Source organism: Macaca fascicularis, chromosome 5 (assembly GCF_037993035.2).
Source record: "Macaca fascicularis isolate 582-1 chromosome 5, T2T-MFA8v1.1".
Taxonomy (NCBI): domain Eukaryota; kingdom Metazoa; phylum Chordata; class Mammalia; order Primates; family Cercopithecidae; genus Macaca; species Macaca fascicularis.
In genome coordinates this window covers 124,141,270-124,156,223 of record NC_088379.1, presented here as the reverse complement: position 1 = coordinate 124,156,223, position 14,954 = coordinate 124,141,270, and the positions used below count along the sequence as shown (strand labels likewise).

The 14,954-nt window shown below is 36.5% G+C and overlaps 1 long non-coding RNA gene across 1 annotated transcript in view; it reads right to left on the bottom strand.

Annotated features, from left to right (window-relative positions):
• LOC141410334 (uncharacterized) overlaps positions 1 to 12,444 on the bottom strand; it is a 38,999-nt gene extending 26,555 nt beyond the window's left edge. The window contains exon 1 of the long non-coding RNA XR_012435036.1: positions 12,191 to 12,444. This is a non-coding gene — a long non-coding RNA (uncharacterized lncRNA). The remainder of the gene's footprint in view (positions 1 to 12,190) is intronic.
• Positions 12,445 to 14,954: the final 2,510 nt, after the last annotated feature.

The following is a 14,954-nucleotide window of genomic DNA, read 5'->3' as shown; positions in this document are numbered from 1 at the left end:
GAACACCTGAAGGAACAAACTCCGGACACACCATTTTTAAGAACTGTAACATTCACCACGAGCGTCCGCAGCTTCATTCTTGAAATCAGTGAGACCAAGAACCCACCAATTCTGGACACACTATGTATGACAGATCCACAGCTAGTATCGTACTGAATGGGGAAAAATTGAAGTTCTTTCCTCTAAGATCTGGAACACCACAAGGATGCCCACTGTCACCACTGTTATTCAACATAGTACTGGAAGCCCTAGCTAGAGTAATCAGACAAGAGAAATAAAGAGCATCCATACTGGAAGGGAAGAAGTCAAATTATCCTTGTTTCAGATGATATGATCTTATACTTGGAAAAACCTAAACTCCATCAAAAAACTATTAGAACTGTTAAACAAATTTGGAAAAGTTGCAGGATACAAAATCAACATACAAATATCAGTAGCATTTTATATGCCAACAGCAAACAATCTGAAAAAGAAATCAAGAAAATAACCCCATTTTCAATAGCTACAAATAAAATACCTAGCAATCAACCAAAAAAGTGAAAGATCTCTACAGTAAAAACTATAAGACACTGATGCAAGAAATTGAAGAGGACACACCAAAAAAATGGAAAGATATTCCATGTTCATGGATTGGAAGAATCAATATGGTTAAAATGTCCATACTGCCCAAAGCAATCTACAGATTTAATGCAATTGCTATCAAACACCAATAACATTCTTCACAGAAATGGAAAATGCCAAGACCAGCTCGTTGGGGAGACCCTAACCCAGCAGCACTAGAGGAATTAAAGACACACACACAGAAATACAGAGGTGTGAGGTGGGAAATCAGGGGTCTCACAGCCTTCAGAGCTGAGAGCCCTGAACAGAGATTTACTCACGTATTTATTAACAGCAAACCAGTCATTAGCATTGTTTCTATAGATATTACATTAACTAAAAGTATCCCTTATGGGAAACAAAGGGATGGGCTGAATTAAAGGAATAGGTTGGGCTAGTTAACTGCAGCAGGAACATGCCCTTAGGGCACAGATCGCTCATGCTATTGTTTGTGGCTTAAGAATGCCTTTAAGCGGTTTTCCACCCTGGGCGGGCCAGGTGTTCCTTGCCCTCATCCCCATAAACACACAACCTTCCAGCGAGGGTGTTAGGGCCATTATGAACATGTTACAGTGCTTCAGAGATTTTGTTTATGGCCAGTCTTGGGGCCAGTTTATGGCCAGGTTTTGGGGGGCTTGCTCCCAAAAAGAAAAAAAAATCCTAAAATTTATGTGGAACCACAAAAGACCCAGAATAGCAAAAGCTATCCTGAGCAGAAAGAACAAAACTGGAGGAATCACATTACCTGACTTCAAATTACACTACAGAGCTGTAGTAACCATAACAGCATGGTATTGGCATAAAAATAGACACAAACACCAGTAGAATATAACAGAGAAGGCATAAATAAAGCCATACATCTACAGTGAACTCATTTTCAACAAAGGTGTCAAGAACATACACTGGGGAAAGGACAGACTCTTCAATAAATGGTGCTGGGGAAACTGGATATCCATATGCAGAAGAAAGAAACTAGACCCCTATCTCTCAACTTATACCCAAATCAAATCAAAATGAATTTTAAAGACTTAAATCTAAGAGCTTGGCCGGGTACAGTGGCTCACACCTGTAATCCCAGCACTTTGGGAGGCTAAGGTGGGCAGATCTCAAGGTCAGGAGATCAAGACCATCCTGGCTAACATGGTGAAACCCTGTCTCTACTAAAATAAAAAGATAAAAAAATAAAAAAATTAGCTAGGCATGGTGGCGGGCACCTGTAGTCCCAGCTACTCAGGAGGCTGAGGCAGGAGAATTGCTTGAATCTGGGAGGTGGAGGTTGCAGTGAGTTGAGATCACACTCCAGCCTGGGTGACAGAGTGAGACTCCATCTAAAAAAAAAAAAAAAAAAAAAAAATTTAAGAGTTCAGATTATGAAACTGATTAAAGAAAACATTGGGGAAACTCTCCAGGACATTGGAGTGGGCAAAGACTTCTTAAGTAATGCCTGGCAGGCACAGGCAACCAAAGCAAAAATGGACAAATTAGATCACATAAGTTAAAAAGCTACCGCACAGCAAAGGAAACAATCAACAAACTGAAGAGATAGCCTATGGAATGGAAGAAAATATTTGCTAACTACCCATCTGACAAGGGATTAATAACCAGAACATGTTAGAAGCTAAAACAACTCTATAGGAAAAAAAAAATAGAATAATCTGATTTTAAATATAGGCAGGCCGGGCACAGTGCCTCACATCTGTAATCCCAGCATTTTGGGAGGCTGACACAAGTGGATCATGAGGTCAAGAGATCGAGACCATCCTGACCAACATGGTGAAACCCTGTCTCTACTAAAAACACAAAAAATTAGCTGGGTGTGGTGGCATGGAGGGTGGTTGAGGCAGGGGGATAGCTTAAACCTAGGAGGTGGAGGTTGCAGTGAGCCAGTCAATATCACGCCACTGCACTCCAGCCTGACAACAGAGCAAGACTCCATCGCAAAAAAAAAAAAAAAAAAAAGGCAAAAGAGGTCAGGCAGTGTGGCTCACACCTGTAATCCCAGAACATTAGGAGACCAAGGCAAGTGCATCTTTTGAGCCCAGGAGTTTGAGACCACTCTGGGCAACATGGCAAAACCCCATCTCTACAAAAAACACAAAAATTAGCCAGGGGTGGTGGTGCACGCCTGTAGTCCCAGCTATTCAGGAGGCTGAGGTGAGAGGCTCACTGGAACCTGGGAGGTCGAGGGTGCAGTGAGCTGTGATCATGCCACTACAGTACAGCCTGGGAGACAGAGTGAGACCCTGCTTCAACAAAAAGTGAAGGCGGGGGGTTGTAAACAAAAGATATGAATAGAGAGTTCTCAAAAGAAGACATACAAATGGCAAATGGGTATATGGAAAGGTGTTTAATATTATTGATCATCAGAGAAATGCATATCAAAACTACAATATCATTTCACACCAGTTAAAATGGCTTTTATCCAAAAGACGGGCGGTAACAAATGCTGACAAGGATATGGAGAAAAGGAAACCCTCGTACACTGTTGGTGGGAATGCAATTAATACAACCACTATTGAGAAGAGTTTGGAGGTCCTCATAAAACTAAAAATACAGCTACCACATGATCTAGCAATTTCACTCCTAGGTATATATCCAAAAGAAAGGAAATCAGTATATCAAAGAGAGATTTGCACTCCCATGTTTATTGCAGCGCTATTCACAATAGCCAAGATTTGGAAGCAATGTTTGAAGGGTGCATCAACAGATGAATGGATAAAAAAATGAGGTATTTATACACAATGGAGTACTATTCAGCCATAGAAAAGAATGAGATCCAGTCATTCGCAACAACATGGATGGAAATGGAGGACATGAAATAAGCCAGGCACAGAAAGATAAACATTGTGTGTTATCACTTATCTGTGGGAGCTAAAACTTAAAACAATTGAGCTAATGGAGATAAAGAGTAGAAGGATGGTTACCAGAGGCTGGGAAGGGTAGTGGCAGGGGGTTGGCTGGAGGTGGGGATGGTTAACGGGTACAAAATAATAGTTAGATAGAATGAATAAGACCTGGTATTTGCTAGTATGACAGGGTGACTATAGTAAAAAATAATTTAGTTGTACTTTTAAAAATAACTAAAAGAGTAGAATTAGATCATTTGAAACACAAAGGATAAATGCTTGAGGTGATAGATACCCCATTTACCCTGATATGATTATTATGCATGACATGCCTATATCAAAATATCTCATATAACCCATACATATATACACCTATTATGTACCCACAAAAATTAAAAATTAAAGATTTAATTAAAAAAATTTTAAAAATAATGTAACTTGCTTTTATCTTAGAACATTTTTGAGCTTAGTTTTCCTCTAGTTGACACGAAGGATGTATGGAAATTTGCTGTTGATTTAGCACATTGATATTAAACAAGGATAAAGAATCTAACATTATCTTTGGTGTCGATAAAAGCCTAGACTCATCTGGAATCTTTCCATGCTCATGGATGTGTCCATGTTATAAGATGCCAAAACTTTAAGACTTGGCCTCTAAGACTTCATTGGAAGCCAAATTCACCCTCCCATGCTTCCAGATAATGCCTCTGCTACTTATCATGGGATGTGGGTGGTTACGGTGCGGGGGCAGGATGGATATAAAACTGGGAGAAGTTTGAAAGGTTGGGCGAGAAAGGGTGTTTTAGTGACTTACATATAATATTAACTTTGATGAAGTAAGCACTTTGGACTAAAATAAGGACACCCATAACCTCTGTCTCAGATGCAGTAGGCATTTTGCAATAATAAAATTAACATTTGCTCATTCTAGATTTTTTATGTTTTATATTATCCCCAAGTCATCCAGGAAACATGGCTATTCAAAGAAAGCTTCTAGGTGTGGTAATATCATAGGGGAGCCTGTCCTATGGTGAGTTGTGAGGCCATTGAAAAAGGAGGGAAGAATGGAAAGTCCTGAGACAGGTGCCCTCACCCTGGCTCTGATTTACCCCTATTGTTCTGTGTCTTCGGGCCTACATAATGGACAGGCAGGCCTTTGTAGAGAAAACGATTTTTAGGCTTAGACACAGAAGGCTAGAAACACATAAAATCTGCCACCAAAATAAAAGAACAAAACAGGAATCCATCAGCGTTTCTGGGCCTGCTAGCCATATTGGAAATTGTAAGGTGATAACATGCATTAAAATGTTGAAAGTTCTCTTCAATTTTATAATTTTCTTAGTCTGATTATTTTTATCAAGACTCCCTCACAATAAATAACAGTAAAACTTAAATGAAAAGTGTCTAATATACTTGTTTTCAGGGCAGCAAGGAAGTAGGGAGGTGGAGAGACCCTATCTTCCCTGTTACATACCCAGAATTAGCCAAAGGCCAGCAAGCATTAGAGAAGATGGCATTAGAGAAGATGGTAACATCTTCCATAATGAAGGAGGATCATAAAGGAGGCTACAGCCCCAAGGCCTGTACAGCAGGGAAGAAAGGAATATAAAGAGAACCAACCTAGCATCAAGAATGGACCCTGAGAACTTAATGGCCAGAAAGCCCTGTGGTTTTCAGTAACATGAAAGCAGAAAGTGCAAGTGAACAAGAGAAATGCAAGCTGAACAAGGTATGACCAACACTTCTTGATTCCTGCAATCTCACTGTGTACTACTTTTACCAAAATTATTTTGTGTAAAAATAGCCTAAGAATCCCCTTTAAAAAGCCATTCACTTTCCTTATAATAAATAAAAATACTTTAAATTTATCTAACTGGTCAAAGCTATTCAAATATATGATGCTTCTAGAAAAATCTACATGATCCCTCTTAGTATGAGAGCAGTCTATTCTATTGGAAATTAAGTACAAACTTAAACTTTACAGTGAATTTCAGAGCTTTTCTTTTAACTAATTTTCATGTTATGTTAATCTGTGAAGAAACTTTAAATGTTAGTAATTTCACAGATTACTTACGGTTTAATTTTTTTTTTTAATTCTATCTTATTTCAGTGAACCATATGCTCTGTGTGGTTCTTTACTGGCAAATATAGAAATTTTTTCATCAAAGGCTTTTACTTACAAATGCAATCCATCTACTATTAATTTACAGTGTCTTTGCTAGCCTTTGAGGTTATCACTTATTTATATGTTAGACAATACGTCTAACATATTCTCTGGGTCCATTCTTGATGCTAGGTTGTCCTGTCCTCAGTTTAATATGGTTATCATTTTATGAAGTTTCCTGGGGAATTGGGTTGCTGTACGTGGCTGGATATACCCTACTACTAATAATTTCCCAAAAAGAAGAATTTTCCCACATTTAGTGTTTCTTTTGCACTTCTTTGTTAAATTATTCAGTGCCTTCAATACAGAAAATAAGAGAATAAACACTTACCTGTATTTTTTTTTTTTAATGTTTGGAAAAGGGTTACAGCAGTCATGGATGATAGATCCTGTGAAGATTGCTGAGTTTAATACACTATCATCATATAAGTAGCTCGATTATATACTTATTAATAAATTATTTTGATGCCAATATTTTCTTTTGAATTACAAATATAAAATTCTATACTATGGGCTATACTTATAAAAATACATTTATGAATAAAGAGCTTTTATTGATGTTTTAAAAACAAAGTAAATTCATATTCTTTACTTTAAATACCATATAGAATGAAAAGAAAGAGAGAACATCCATTATTTCTATTCAGTTGAAGGCTGTTTGCATTTTTCTTCCTCTTACCAACAATAGAAGAAGAAACATTATTTTTTAAAATATAGGCTAGGTGTGGCTCATGCCTGTAATCCCAGAACTTTCAGACGCCAAGGCAAACAGATTGCTTGAGCCCAGGAGTTTTGGGACCAGTCTGGGTAGCAACAGGAGATGCCCTCTACAAAAAATATATAATTAGCCGAGTGTGATGGTATCTGCCTGTAGTCCCAGCTACTCTGGAGGCAGAGGTGGAAGGATGACTTGAGGTTGAGGCTGCAGTGAGCACTTCAGCCTGGGCAACAGAGTGAGACCCTGTCTCAAAAAAAAGTCAATAAACATAAAATAAAATAAAATGAAATAAAATAAAATAAAATAGCATATATATTCGAAAGAATAATCGAGTAATTTATATGCATTCCGCTATAAACCATGGCTTAGTGCGAAGTTTTGCTGGTAAGGCGGCCTTCATTATCCTGTGTTAGGTTTTATAATCCCCCCTAATAAATCTATATGCGTCTCAAAACTAGTATGTGTAAACTCCAATGAACAAGAAGATTTCAGGTTACTTACTTCAAAAAATAATTATTGAGAGCTAACAATGTATTTAACCCTATTAGATGATACAATAACTAAAGAGATAATTCATTTCACAGGACATTTTCTGAGCACCGAATATGTTACTTGCATACAGTGCTAGGCACTTAGGATAAAGCTAAAAAATATATATGGCTCCTACCCTCAAATGACTCACTGACTAGTTGTGAGGTCAGGTATAAATGCAAATCACAATATACCATATGACATGGGCTAGAAGAGAAGTATAATACATCCACTATGTTATGGTATCACAGAAGATAAACAAAGAATTTTTCTGGGAGTTGTGACGAGAGGGCTACTTATGAAACACTGCCAAGAGAAGAAATTATATTTGAGCTGGACTTTATAGACCGAAAAAGGGAAAGAGAAAGAGAAAGAGGGAGAGAGATCTGAGTGCTGCTTGCATAAGTATATATGTATGTAAGAAATCATTAAGCTGTAAGTCTGGTGGACTTTATGTAAGTTATATCTTTAAAGAGATAATGTAGATAGTAAAAATGATATAGACAATAATTATTGTTATGACATCTTCACCTACTTTAATTGGTTTCTTAGCCATATACATTTCTAATATCATGTCACTGGCATTTTCCTGAAAAATGTTTTATTTTACTGTAGTCTAATTATTTTGTATGGGCTTCACAAAGTTACTGGTAATATTTAAAGTGGCATTTTAATGGTTAATATATTTGAAATTATTGACATCTTCAATTGATTATTCTCTTTCAATGAAACTTTTTTAATATGAAAATACTCTCTCTACAGTCATGCAACAGCTACTCAGATAAAAAGTAATCCTAAATTGAGAATATTCTCAATTACAATTGCTTTGTATTGAAACATACTAATACCTCGGTTAAAATATTTTTACTGTCTTTTTGTCTCCATTGACAGTAATTATTTCAATAAATAATTCATCAAGCCAATTGTCTATATGATTCTTTTGAATGCCTACCATATTTAGATTATCTTAAATTTCATTCTATTTCAGCACAGAGATTTTTTCCAACTAAAAATAGAAGATTTATCAAAAGATTCTTTAATGAGTCAAAATATTACAAAGCTCTACCATCAAATTTCAAAATCAAATTTTGCCCATCATTTGAACCTTATTTAATGTGTTCAGTCTTTTTTTTTTTTTTGCTTTAGTAAAAATGAATTGGAACGTCATCCCATTTGCAAGTATTGTTTTCATTCATTGCAACTTGCTAAACACTTCACTAGATGAATTTTGGGCGCTCTATTTACTGACAGTTTTGATTTTGAACACTTGCAAGTTAGTTTGATATTATTGTGTAACACTTAGATCCATTTACAAAAATGTTAAGGGCTCAAGCATTTCTCAATTTGATTAATAATGAGTAGCAAAGGAGAAAGTACCTACTTCTGTGTTGCATCTGAATTAGTTTTTATTTCAACATTAGGTGTATAAAAATTATATAGTTCAGTTACTCTGTGTATATGTACAAAGTATTTATACAATTTGACAACTATAACTTCAATTTCAGTTGTTAGCTCTTTCAGGACGCCATTATGCCTTTTTTATGTACCACAACCAATTATAAGCATAATTTCTACTTATATGTTTGTTAACTTGGTGGAATATTGTTTTTATAATGACAAGATGTTTCACTAAAATTCGTATTGGTTTTATTGCTGCATAAGCAAAAAATTTTATCTTCAATGCTGAACTTTTAAAGTAAATTTACAATGGCTTTAACAATAGTATTAGATGTTTCCTGACAGAATGAACTTAAACTAGTTTTACTTTGATTCCTTGATTCATATAGAAAAAATTTGAACTATTTTGAATTGGCAGTTTTCTATTTGTAGCATCTAATGTGTTGCTATAAAATTCTCATTTAACTATTTGTGAAGTTATTCTGTTAATGGAACCAATAAAATCATAGTTATTGCTTTACTTTTTGTATGACTACAAGAAAACTTGGGCTCTAAAATGAATAAATGGAAAGCCATGCTTCACAGAGTGACATGTAAATACACTTTCTGCAGCTGTACATGTTAAATCATGATCTCTGGGCAGGTACAATCATCTTAAGGTAACATTAACTTCTGAAGCAGATTCTTTGGCTTTTGTGGAGTTAGCAATTATGTTCCATTGTTGGATGGGAAATTTCAACATTTTTCTAAGTGACACTTTTATCATTAGCTTTTTTGAGAAACAGAAACTCAGTACTTAATTTTTCACTAAATACTCTTAACTTTTGGTTCATTGCTGCCAGGAGAGTCTATTGCATTTTTTTAAAAGAGCATTGACAACAAAATAACATATGAAAGATTTACACCATAGAATACTGACAAAACAGCTATTGCAATAGCGTCAGACCACTCTCTGTACAAAGTATGGTATACAGCCTCCATTTCCTGCACATATTCCATGGACACCTAATCTATAATTTCCCACATTTCCCCATGACACTGCTGATTGGCAGCCTGGTAGCCTGGCAACTTCTTACATATTGAATCTTGCAGCACAGGCCGTGGCATAATTGGCTAGAATGCCAAGACTGTAGGAGGCAATGATGTTGAATACTTCTCTGGCTACCCCTAAGACCAGAAGGATTTAACCCTCCCTAGCCACTTGAGTCCAAGCCCACATTGTTTTACCAGTTATGACTCTGCACACTGTCCTGAACATACTGTCCTAAAGGAGACATTAATTATTCTGCAGTTAGAAAAGTTCTAAACTAGAGAGATAGGCTTATCTCTGTCTTTATGTGGGTTAAGATGAGAGTTCTGTTTTCTGAACCACAGTCTCACACTTCTGGGTGACTAGAATAGAAATTGAAAGTGCCAAGTTCAGGTCCATCAAATTCATGCTGATATTTTATTGCAACACTGAATACTACTTATTTAAATCAGGAGGGGGCAAATATCCTAAATTTGATGGTATATGAAGAGAATACACGTAAGTGGGGATCATCTTGGGCAAACTGGGACATAATGAAACCCTTACAGCAGTTGAAATTCACAATGGAAATAAATTCAATTAAAATCTACAAACATCTGTTGAGAACCTACTAAGCCCAAGAACTTTTGCTATGACCTGAAAGGAAAATACAAATAGGAATGAAGTCAACTTCTTCCTCTTATCTCTAGGCACGTATGCAAAGAATTCCTATTTAGAGGAGAATGGCATGACATTTTCTTGAAAATTAACGAAGTGACCCTCTTACATCAAAGAAAAACTCTCATGTTTCTTGGCAATGATATAACTTGAGCTTTCTAATAAAAATAAGAATTTAGAAAAGTTGTATCTGCCACTGTGAGCTTAACAATTTCTTAATATTTAAAAGCTTTTCTGATGAAATTGATGGTAATATTAACAAAATGTAATAATGAAATATGTCAACATTTGGAGGACTTGAATAACCCAGCACATCAATTTTTAAAAATTTAACTTTTAAGTTCAGGATACATATGTAGGTTTGTTACATAGGTAAACTTGTGTAATGGGGGTTTGCAGTACAGATTATTTTGTCACTCTGGTATTAAGCCTAGTACCCATTAGTTATTTTTCTTGATTCTCTCCCTCCTCCCACCTTCCAGCCTCCACTAGGCCCAGTGTTTGTGTTCCCCTTTATGTGTCCATGTGTTCTCATCATTTAGCTTCCACTTATAAGAATATGTGGTATTTGATTTTCTGTTCCTGTGTTAGTTTGCTGAGGATAATGGCCTCCAGATTCATCCATATCCCTGCAAAGGACATGATACTGTTCTTTTTTATGGATGCATGGTATTCCATGGTGTATATGTACCACATTTTCTTTATCCAATCTGTCATTGATAGGCATTTAGGTTGATTCCATGTCTTTGCTATTGTGAGTACTGCTGTAATGAACATACGTGTGCGTGTTTCTTTATGATAGAATGATTTATATTCCTTTGTATATGTACCCAGTAATAAGATTGCTGGGTCAAATTGTATTTCTGTCTTTAGGTCTTTAAGGAATCACCACACTGTCTTCCACAATGGTTGAACTAATTTACACTCCCACAGACAATGTATAAATGTTCCTTTTTCTCCACAACCTCTCCAGGATCTGTTATTTTTTCTTTTTAACAATAGCCATTCTGATTAGTGTGAGATGGAGTCTCATTGTGGTTTTGATTTGCATTTCTCTAATGATCAGTGATATTGAGCTTTTTTTATATGGCAAATCAATATTTTCTAAGTGACAAATGTGTGATGTTGCAAAATCATACATGGGTAAAAATTCACGATTCAAATTGCATGATAGACCAATGAATTTTAATATAACAGTTCAAAAACTTTCTTGATATGGTTTCAGATTCCATGTTGCAATTAACCTTTAGGGGGAAAAAAAGCTCTTGCTGAGTTTTGGTGTGGTATCAAAGAAGAATATCCACAGTTTTCTGAAAAGACTATTAAAATACGCCCTTTCCCCCGCAACTACATCCCTGTATGAAACTAGATTTTCTTTCCATATTTCCACCAAAATGGCACATCACAACAGATTGAACATAGAGGTGGTTATGATAATCCAGCTGTGTTCTATTAAGCAAAACATTAAAGAGATTTGAAAAAATGTAAAATAATGCCACTATTCTCGCTACGCTTTTGTTTTAGAAAATATAGTATTTTTAATCAAAATGTTATTTACATTGACATGCAATGACATTATTGCTATTTTAAATAAGTTAATAAATATTGCAACAATATGTGTTTTAATTGTTTTATTCTGTAATATTGATAGCTATATCTTATATAAGCAAAAGCTCTTTGGGATCCTCAATTTTTTTTTTAGGTGGAGTTTTGCTCTTGTTGACCAGGCTGGAGTGCAATGGTGCGATCTCAGCTCACCGCAACCTCTGCCTCCCAGATTCAAGCAATTCTCCAGCCTCAGCCTCCCGAGTAGCTGGGATTACAGGCATGTACCACCATGCCAGACTAATTTTGTATTTTTAGTAGAGACGGGGTTTCTCCATGTTGGTCAGACTGGTCGATCCTCAATCATTGTTAAGAATGTAAAGGGTTCTCGAGACCAAAAAGTTGTTGAAAGACTGTCTTAAATAAATGTTCAATTTCATGATGCTGGGGTTACTAGGACAATGTGAGGAAGAGAGATCATGATAGTGGTCAGGAAAGTTCTGACATAAGACCTGGTATTCCACTTAGACTCTGAAAAGTGAGTAGCATTTTAAAACTCGTTTTGAAAAGATGAAAGGTATGAGTAAAAGCCGAGAAACAGTGAAGCACCTGATATTTGCAGGCAATAATGAGTAATGAGTAATGAGTTCAGGTGACTGAAATATAAAGAGGACACCATTCATCTCCCCTTCTCTTCTTACCTGTGTAACCATTCCTCTTATCTCATCTCCCTTGTGGGAGGCTTTTCTTCCTTTCTCATTCCTCAAATATTGATGCTTCCTACGGTTCTATCCTTGGATCTCTCTTCTCACCCTGTATGACGGTCTCCCTCCCCAGTCTGATCCATCCTCAAGATTGGAGCTTCGCTTCTGAGCTGCTGAATTCACATCTTTACCTCACCTTCTCTCCTGAGCTCCAGAACAATATGTTCTGAATATTTTGAAGGCCACAGATTGAAAGTGAAACAAACGTTTTCCTGGAAACCACTCTCTTCCTGTATCCTCTTTCTTCGCCCCTCCCCACTCAGCACATCACCTTAGTTTCCACTCTCATCTTCCTCCGCCACATACATTCAATTGGATGCCCCTCTATTAACACTGTTCCTTGTTTTTCTTTTCTATATTATCGTGCTGTTTTCTTAGTTCTTTTTGCCCCTAGTCTCGCAAGCTTCCATTCCGTCCTCTACATTGCTGCCAAAACCAATAGTACAAAAGCAACAAATCATGCTGTTTTCCTGTTTTGCCTCCCTCCAGGATGAATCACTAACACCTCAGTGGTACTTAAAATGCCATTCATTATCTGGCCCTTGATTGCATCTTCATGCTGTTGCTTGGTGGGGCCCCTCCTCAGCCATGACAAACATGTTCCTTGCTGCTGCCTTATCAAAAAGCTTGCAGTTCTCCCTAGATCTCCAGGTTGCTTTACATTTCTATGCTCTTGTTCAGATGCTTTCTCTTTCAGGAATGCCCTTTCCTGCTCTACCAACAAAGAATAACAACCACTTTCCAGATTGTTCTCTCTAAGAACCCATCTCTTCACTTTGGGTTAAATAGTATATTTATCTTATTTTAATACAAACATCTTGAAAAATGATTACAAAAGATCCACAATTTAGGAAGATTCCACAAAAGTGATACAGTTAATAAAAATCATACTTTGAATTTTGAATTTTGATTTTTTCCCAGAGTGTGATACGCAGTGCAATGCTACTCTCTTGCAGGATGTTGGGCAGTGGCAGTAAGTTGCAGCTCCCAGTCATCTATATGATCATGAGGTTAAATACACTGTAACATACAGTATACTGTGCTGCTAGATGATTTTGCCCAACTTTAGGCTAATACAAGTGTTCTGAGCACATTTAAGGCAAGTTAGGCTAAGCTATGTTTGATAGGTTAGGTGTCTTAAATGCATTTTTGACTTATGATATTTTCAACTTACAATGGATTTATCAGGACGTAGCCCCATCTTAAGTCAAGCAGTGCCTGTATTTGCATTTGAAATCTATTTCTAATACTATTTTTAATCCACTTCTCCTCTCTAGATCCAGAGAAGATGAATTCTCCTCGCATGCACAAAATACTATGGTATGAAGCATTTTATGTAGACTCACGTTATGTTAAATAAAGAGCAAAGAAAACTCAAATGTCTCACAGAAAGTACAAAATTTGGTATTTCTTCTTACATTCCAACATATAACCTGGCAAACAAAGAGTTAGGGTTTAGAAAACACATGTCCAGTATACAAGCATGTATTATGCCCTTTAAAAACTTGTTTCACAAATTATTTAATATTGCTAGAATTCCTTGAAAATTATGCAAATTTAGGGGTTTTTTTTTTTCTTTTTTTAAAGAGATTCGACATTTCTTTAATTTCATAACACGGATGTTGTTTTGTGAGGTTTCTTTCCCCAGAGTCAACGTTCTAGTCTTTTATTTTAACATAGCTGGTCATTCACAGTTCTTTTGAAAAAGGATTACAATTCTTAAGTACCAGCATCATGGCCCTATTTGCCATCCCCTGAATTCAAGTGATATCAGTGTTAGTTACAGATAAGCCTGCCAGAGACTTATTTCATGATTGGGCTCAAATCCCCATAATCAGTGAGCCCTTGCAGTTTTCTGTGAAAAGCATAGAAACTTGGAAGGGTGTTTTACGAAAAAGGGTGTTTTAGAAAAAATGGGATATTCTTAGTTTATAAAGCACTTTCAATTAAATGATTTATCTACACCTGACATTGCATATGAACTCGTAGTGATCTAAACTTCACTAAGTTTTCTAATTCTACGACTAAAAATAATCTATAAGAAAAATTTTGTCAAATAAAAGATTTATAATAAGTGATATAAGCAAGGAGGTTGTTCTCATACTTAAATCCTTGTTGTTCTCTGTTTTCCTGGTCTTAAAGGCAGAATGCTGGCACAATATTCTTAGTAAGGTGCCTAGAGATCTCGTCAATAGGTGCTGCCTAAACACAGAGCTAGAAATAACTTGTTCAAGACAAATTTGGGCCAGGTACAGTGGTTCAGGCCTGTAATCCCAACACTTTGGGAGACAGTGGTGGGAGGATCACTTGAGCCCAGGAGTTTGAGATCAGCCTGGGTAACATGGCGAGATCCCATCTCTACAAAAAATTTATAAAAATTAGCTGGGCATGGTGTTGCGCAACTGTGGTCCCAGCTACTTGGGAGGCTGAGGTGTGAGGACTGCTTGAGCCCAGGCGGTAGAGGCTGCAGTGAGCCATGTTTATACCACTGTACTCCAGCCTGGGCAACACAGCAAGACCCTGTCTCAAAAAAAAAAAAAAAGACAAATTTGGACAGAGGTGTATACAAATTACTGAGGAGATGCAGAATATTCAAGTTTTTGTGGTAGATTTTACCAATAGGACATTATCTTACTTTTAGAAATGATGAGTGATACTTCTATACATGAAGACTCCATATGTATTCATTCATCCTAAGAGC